The sequence below is a fragment of the Triticum dicoccoides genome, chromosome 5A, assembly GCF_002162155.2.
Source record: "Triticum dicoccoides isolate Atlit2015 ecotype Zavitan chromosome 5A, WEW_v2.0, whole genome shotgun sequence".
Lineage (NCBI taxonomy): Eukaryota > Viridiplantae > Streptophyta > Magnoliopsida > Poales > Poaceae > Triticum > Triticum dicoccoides.
Genome location: NC_041388.1, coordinates 676,393,682 through 676,400,638, shown reverse-complemented (window position 1 = coordinate 676,400,638; position 6,957 = coordinate 676,393,682). Strand labels below are relative to the sequence as shown.

At 51.9% G+C, this 6,957-nt stretch overlaps 1 pseudogene; it reads left to right on the top strand.

Annotated features, from left to right (window-relative positions):
* Positions 1-4,764: 4,764 nt before the first annotated feature.
* Positions 4,765-5,857, top strand: LOC119300424 (annotated as a pseudogene).
* The last annotated feature ends 1,100 nt before the right edge of the window (positions 5,858-6,957 follow it).

Below are 6,957 nucleotides of genomic sequence, written 5' to 3'. Positions count from 1 at the left end.
GGTTACGTTGATGCGAGCTTTGACACTGATCCGGACGATTCTAAATCGCAAACCGGATACGTGTTTACATTAAACGGTGGAGCTGTCAGTTGGTGCAGTTCTAAACAAAGCATCGTAGCGGGATCTACATGTGAAGCGGAGTACATAGCTGCTTCGGAAGCACCGAACGAAGGATTCTGGATGAAGGAGTTCATATCCGATCTAGGTGTCATACCTAGTGCATCGGGTCCAATGAAAATCTTTTCTGACAATACTGGTGCAATTGCCTTGGCAAAGGAATCCAGATTTCACAAGAGAACCAAGCACATCAAGAGACGCTTCAATTCCATCTGGGATCTAGTCCAGGTGGGAGACATAGAGATTTGCAAGATACATACGGATCTAAATGTTGCAGATCCGTTGACTAAGCCTCTTCCATGAGCAAAACATGATCAGCACCAAGGCTCCATGGGTGTTAGAATCATTACTGTGTAATCTAGATTATTGACTCTAGTGCAAGTGGGAGACTGAAGGAAATATGCCCTAGAGGCAATAATAAAGTTATTATTTATTTCCTTATATCATGATAAATGTTTATTATTCATGCTAGAATTGTATTAACCGGAAACATAATACATGTGTGAATACATAGACAAACAGAGTGTCACTAGTATGCCTCTACTTGACTAGCTCGTTAATCAAAGATGGTTATGTTTCCTAACCATGAACAAAGTGTTGTTATTTGATTAACGAGGTCACATCATTAGTTGAATGATCTGATTGACATGACCCATTCCATTAGCTTAGCACCCGATCGTTTAGTATGTTGCTATTGCTTTCTTCATGACTTATACATGTTCCTATGACTATGAGATTATGCAACTCCCATTTACCGGAGGAACACTTTGTGTGCTACCAAACGTCACAACGTAACTTGGTGATTATAAAGGAGCTCTACAGGTGTCTCCAAAGGTAGATGTTGGGTTGGCGTATTTCGAGATTAGGATTTGTCACTCCGATTGTCGGAGAGGTATCTCTGGGCCCTCTCGGTAATGCACATCACTTAAGCCTTGCAACTAATGAGTTAGTTGCGGGATGATGTATTACAGAACGAGTAAAGAGACTTGCCGGTAACGAGATTGAACTAGGTATTGGATACCGACGATCGAATCTCGGGCAAGTAACATACCGATGACAAAGGGAACAACGTATGTTGTTATGCGGTCTGACCGATAAAGATCTTCGTAGAATATGTAGGAGCCAATATGGGCATCCAGGTCCCGCTATTGGTTATTGACCGGAGATGTGTCTCAGTCATGTCTACATTGTTCTCGAACCGTAGGGTCCGCACGCTTAACGTTACGATGACAATTATTATGAGTTTATGCATTTTGATGTACCGAAGTTAGTTCGGAGTCCCGGATGTGATCACGGACATGACGAGGAGTCTCGAAATGGCTGAGACATAAAGATTGATATATTGGAAGCCTATGTTTGGATATCAGAAGTGTTCCGGGTGAAATCGAGATTTTACTGGAGTACCGGGAGGTTACCAGAACCCCCCGGGAGCTATATGGGCCTTAGTGGGCTTTAGTGGAAAGGAGAAAGGGGCAGCCCAAGGTGGGCCGCGTGCCTCCCCCCTCCCCTAGTCCTATTAGGACAAGGAGAGGTGGCCGGCCCCCCTCTCTCTCTTTCCCCCTCGGGGAATCCTATTCCAACTAGGATTGGGGGGGGGGGAGTCCTACTCCCGGTAGGAGTAGGACTCCTCCTGCGCCCTCCTCCTGGCCGGCCGCCCCTCCCCCTTGGATCCTTTATATACGGGGGCAGGGGGGCACCTCTAGACACACAAGTTGATCCTTGAGATCGCTCCTTAGCCGTGTGCGGTGCCCCCTGCCACCATATTCCACCTGATCATATTGTAGCGGTGCTTAGGCGAAGCCCTGCGACGGTAGAACATCAAGATCGTCACCACGCCGTCGTGCTGACGGAACTCCTCCCCGACGCTTTGCTGGATCGGAGCCCGGGGATCGTCATCGAGCTGTACGTGTGCTAAGAACTCGGAGGTGCCGGAGTAACGGTGCTTGGATCGGTCGGATCGGGAAGACGTACGACTACTTCCTCTAAGTTGCGTCAACGCTTCCGCAGTCGGTCTGCGTGGGTACGTAGACAACACTCTCCCCTCTCATTGCTATGCATCACCATGATCTTGCGTGTGCGTAGGAAATTTTTTGAAATTACTGCGTTCCCCAACAGCTACATCCCCGGGGCCTGACTACGGACGCTCCTCCCCGTGACACCGTCACAATACCGCACCCGGTCGCACTGAACACCGGCACATGCCACTGGCTTCCCCTGCGTTACGGTGCTATTATGTTGGCATAGGTTACATCGTGTGTATAGCCCCGCTCTATATGAGAGGTCTAGGATACGAGTGTCCTACTAGGACACGACTCCATATCCTATCTAAACACAATACAACTACAAGTCCAACTGTAACCTACCTTGTACACTATATTCGACACAACTCTAACAAACTCCACCTTGGCGAATATTCTCCACCACTCTGAATTCGTCAATACGTCAAACTTCCATGTACATTGGACTTGAGTTTATCCCATGAGTATCGCTGCTACTCCAAAGACTCCATGTGACCCCACCTGCAACTTGTAGTCTCTTCTTTTTTTGACCACAGTCAATACTCGAGCAAAGTTAAGTTCCACTTTACTCTAGTTTGCACTCCCAACTTCCAGAGTATCCGTCCAAAGCCATCACACACCGATCACTGACCCGCGTCAAAGTGAACAACTCACATATTGGGTGTCACACATAAGAGTTACCTGAACTCAACATCACCGCTCCTTTCTTGACCGCCTGCCTGAAACTTGAAGGAATTTCACCATTGCTTGTAGTCATCCTGAGTCAAATTCACAGTTGTCTCACCACATGTATGACCACCAGATCCCTGGTCCGTCTCCATGCACCGTGCGCACCGCACGCCTCGTCACTATTACCGCGTCGAGCCTCCGCTGTCCCGGTCGAGTCTCAAGGGTCGCGAACCCGTACCACTCAACCCCCACTGCAGAGTACCACCGATCATCACCGACCGATGACGAGTTTCACGCTTCCATCAGACCACTGGGCTCCAGTCTGAACTGCATGTCACTCGCTTTTCCCCCTTTCTTAATAGGCTTCGATTCTCCGGATCCTTACACCATAGCCCCTCAATCCAGCTCCACCTTCAACATGACTCCATGATAGATAATCAATCCACCCTTGCGCCTCATCGACTTCAAGCTCCGTGTGTACATCACCTTGAATCAACCCTGCGCCATAGTCTTGTTGAAGCCACACAAGCCCTCGGGGCATGTGCCACGTGTTTCCACGCCCCAGAAGTCGGTCACCATCAGCATCACGCTCATATGTCGCTGTCGCTGATCCCACCATCGTCTTCTGTTCCAACCGACTCACGTCGATCCGTCAGACTATCTAGTCTGACCCAGCCGAACTTGTCCGGCTACATGACACGCTCGAGGTTCTCAAATCGTCTTCCAAGAATTCTCATCCATCACATGATAATCCCATCTTAGCTGAATTGACTTCCCGCAACGTCTTCAAGCATCTCTGTTGTGCCAACAAATCTTTCATCCGTGTCTGTCATAACCCAAGGTTTTCAGTTCTGTAAACTTCTCCACCTCAAACCTGTTACTCGTTGGCGCCATGGTTCTTCGTATGACTGACCGTGTGAAAAACTATCCGAGCTATCCCCGGGATGCCAAAGTACACGACCAAAACCCAGCGTGGTCTCGCCTCCATGTACTAGTAGCAATCCACCAATTTTTTTGCCTTCAGGTGATCTGCTCCCTTGGCTCAACTCCCGATGCTAGTGCAACTTGCTTTGCCAAAACCTGATGCTAATCCCCGATGGATGTATCAATGGATTTTTCTTCCGCTGAATCGATCTGCCTCTTGTCTCCCTGTGTCACACATAAAGACTCGGCCTCCTTCCTTTTATTTTGGTCCAAAACAAATCTCGCACGTAGTAACTTCCAAACAGCTGGCACGGGCCTTCTTCGGACACGCACGGCCCCGCCTGGCCTGCCCACCAAGCAAGCACTGCGCTGCTGCTAGACTGCGCTTCACGATCACTGCGCCAACGCGCACCTAACCAGGTCGCTTCCAGGCGCTACGTCAATTGATAAGCCTGCTGCTTACGCTATACCACGTCGGCGCTGTTGTCCGATTACCACCATAACTCACTGACATTTTTGTTCGCTTAATTTCTTCCGATCGATCTCAACCGTGCCAACACGTATTTGCGGAAACTTCCATATACACGATACCGATCTAAACATCAAGCCTTCCTCTCAATCAACATCCCGTAGCCTCCGAACAACCTAGCTCATGATACCACTTGTTAGAATAAATCCAAAGCAACCGTCGATCATCCGAGGACCAAGCAATCACAGGAGCACGACACCAAGATTTGTTAACGAGGTTCACCGATATGGTTACATCCCCGGGACCTGACTACGGGCGCTCCTCCCCGTGACATCGTCACAATACCGCACCCGGTCGCCCTGAACACCGGCACATGCCGCCGGCTTCCCCTGCGTTCCGATGCTATTATGTTGGCATAGGTTACATCGTGTGTCTAGCCCCGCTATATATGAGAGGCCTAGGATACGAGTGTCCTACTAGGACATGACTCCATATCCTATCTAAACACAATACAACTACGAGTCCAACTGTAACCTACCTTATACACAATATTCGACACAACTCTAACACTTCTTCCCGCTCAACGGGGTGATTGGCGTGGACGCCGCCGCGGGCTCTCGCCCGATCCTGGCCGCGCAGGTCACCGAGCTCGACGACGGCGTCTTTGTTGCCATGTCGCTCAACCACGGGGTGGCCGACGGGACCACCTTCTAGCACCTGTTCAACACTTGGTCGGAGATCAGCCGGCGTAGTGTCGACGGCGGCTACGACTGCGAGATCTCCTCGCCGCTGCCGGTGTTCGACAGGTGGTTCCCGGACGGCTGCGCCGTCCCCATCCCTGTACCCTTGGGCAAGCTGGACGACATCGTGGGGCTGTGTCGACGTGCTTACGCTCAGCGCCAACCGGGGCAGGAATGCTTCCTGCGTTTCTCCGGGGAGAGCGTCAAGGAGCTCGTGTCAAAGGCGAACGCCGAGATGTCTGGCTCCGGCGCCACCATCTCCTCGCTGCAGGCCGTGCTCGCGCACCTGTGGCGCGCGGTTTGCCGCGCCTGGAGGCTGGCGCCTGAGGAGGAGACGCGGTACGTCATCCAGGTCGGATGCCGGGGCCGCGTGGACGGCGTGATGGCGGCCTACTCTGGCAACGCGGTGTCGCTCGCCGCGGCCGATTCCACCGCCGGCGAGGTCCTGGAGAAAGGGCTGGGCCGGGCGGCGTGGCTGCTGAACCGGGCCGTGGCGTCATTCGACGGGGCGCGCGAGAGGGAGGAGCTCGCGACCTGGGCCCGGGAGCAAGCTTCGGGATGCCGCCGGCGCTCGCGCGGGGCGCAGGCGCTCGCGCGCTGCTGGTCACGGGGAACTGTCCGCGGTTCAACGTGTACGACAACGACTTTGGATGGGGAGCGCCGGTGGCCGTGCGGAGCGGCGCGGGGAACAAGGTGAGCCACAAGGCGACGGCGTACGAGGGCGGGTGCGGCGCGAGGAGCATTGCGCTGGAGGTGTGCCTCGCCCCGGACGCGCTGGCCAGGCTCGTCGCCGACCATGAATTCATGAGCGCCACCGTGCCGTGATCGCCGTCTCCCAGGCAGGCCGGTCGACCGACCAACCGATGTGACTGTGTAGCTTTAATTCTTGTATCTTGTACTGGTCATGTAATTGATGTCACAGCAGCAGGCCGACCGATTTGCACGTGTGTCATGTCAAAAAAAAATTGAACTATGTGTGTCATGTAATTGATGCTGACCGCATCACCCGTATTTGATTTGTTTTTTTCATGATAATATGTGTCTCATTTATATAGAATAAAGACCAAGTTACAAAGCACGTAAGCACTGACCATACGTCACTGAAAAATAGGAAAATCCTGTGCAAAATACCAGCGCCTGTCCCTTTACTTTGACACCGCCGAAGCGGCCACCAAAGGGTAAAAAGATAGATCACCTCTTCACCCAAGCTCGACGCGGCTCCATCGCTGATCAGCAGCTTTACGGACCTCCAAAATAGTTTACCAGAAGCAAAACCATAGCCGCTGAAAGAATCAGACCGGGGCAACATATCCCCGGACATGCCTTCAAACTTTAGAATTGACACCCCCGCATGACATTGACGTTGGAGGAGGAAACCAGAACTGTTAGCCTTCGCCCACAGACTCAACACAAGATACTCCATCTTCCAGCTGTCACTTGCGTAGACAACCGCCTGCGCGTACTCCTGAACGACAAAACTTCCTTGCTCCATCATGACGTCGGAGACAACGCCACAACAACAGGGACATAGCAGAAGGAGAGACACATCTGATGGAGTCGCCGCCGCCGCCTCACGAACACCATCCATGAACCCTAACGCTGCTGGTCTGAGGGATCGGCAGAGACACGATGCCATCAACTCCGAGCCACCGCCATAAAGGGAACCACCAGTGTGGGAGTGGAGTTGAGGAAGATTTATTCGTCCGGGCGCTGCTCCCACCACCGGAACGACGCACCATGACCTACAAATCAAAAACCTAACTGCAGAGCGGAGGACCGGGGTCCCTGTTTGACTATTAATAAATCCCTTCGGTTGGGGCTCATACGGGTTTCCCTACACCTACGTAAACATCTAACATAATTTTATGTGCAGGCTGGCTTGGCGCAATTTAATGAAGAAAAACTCGCCCGACCCCACCCATTGAAATCAGTGGGAGGGTGATTGGTCGAGGGAGGATAGAACGTAAGTTTACGTTAATAACTTATTACGTAGATGTAGCATGACACACATAGTAACAGA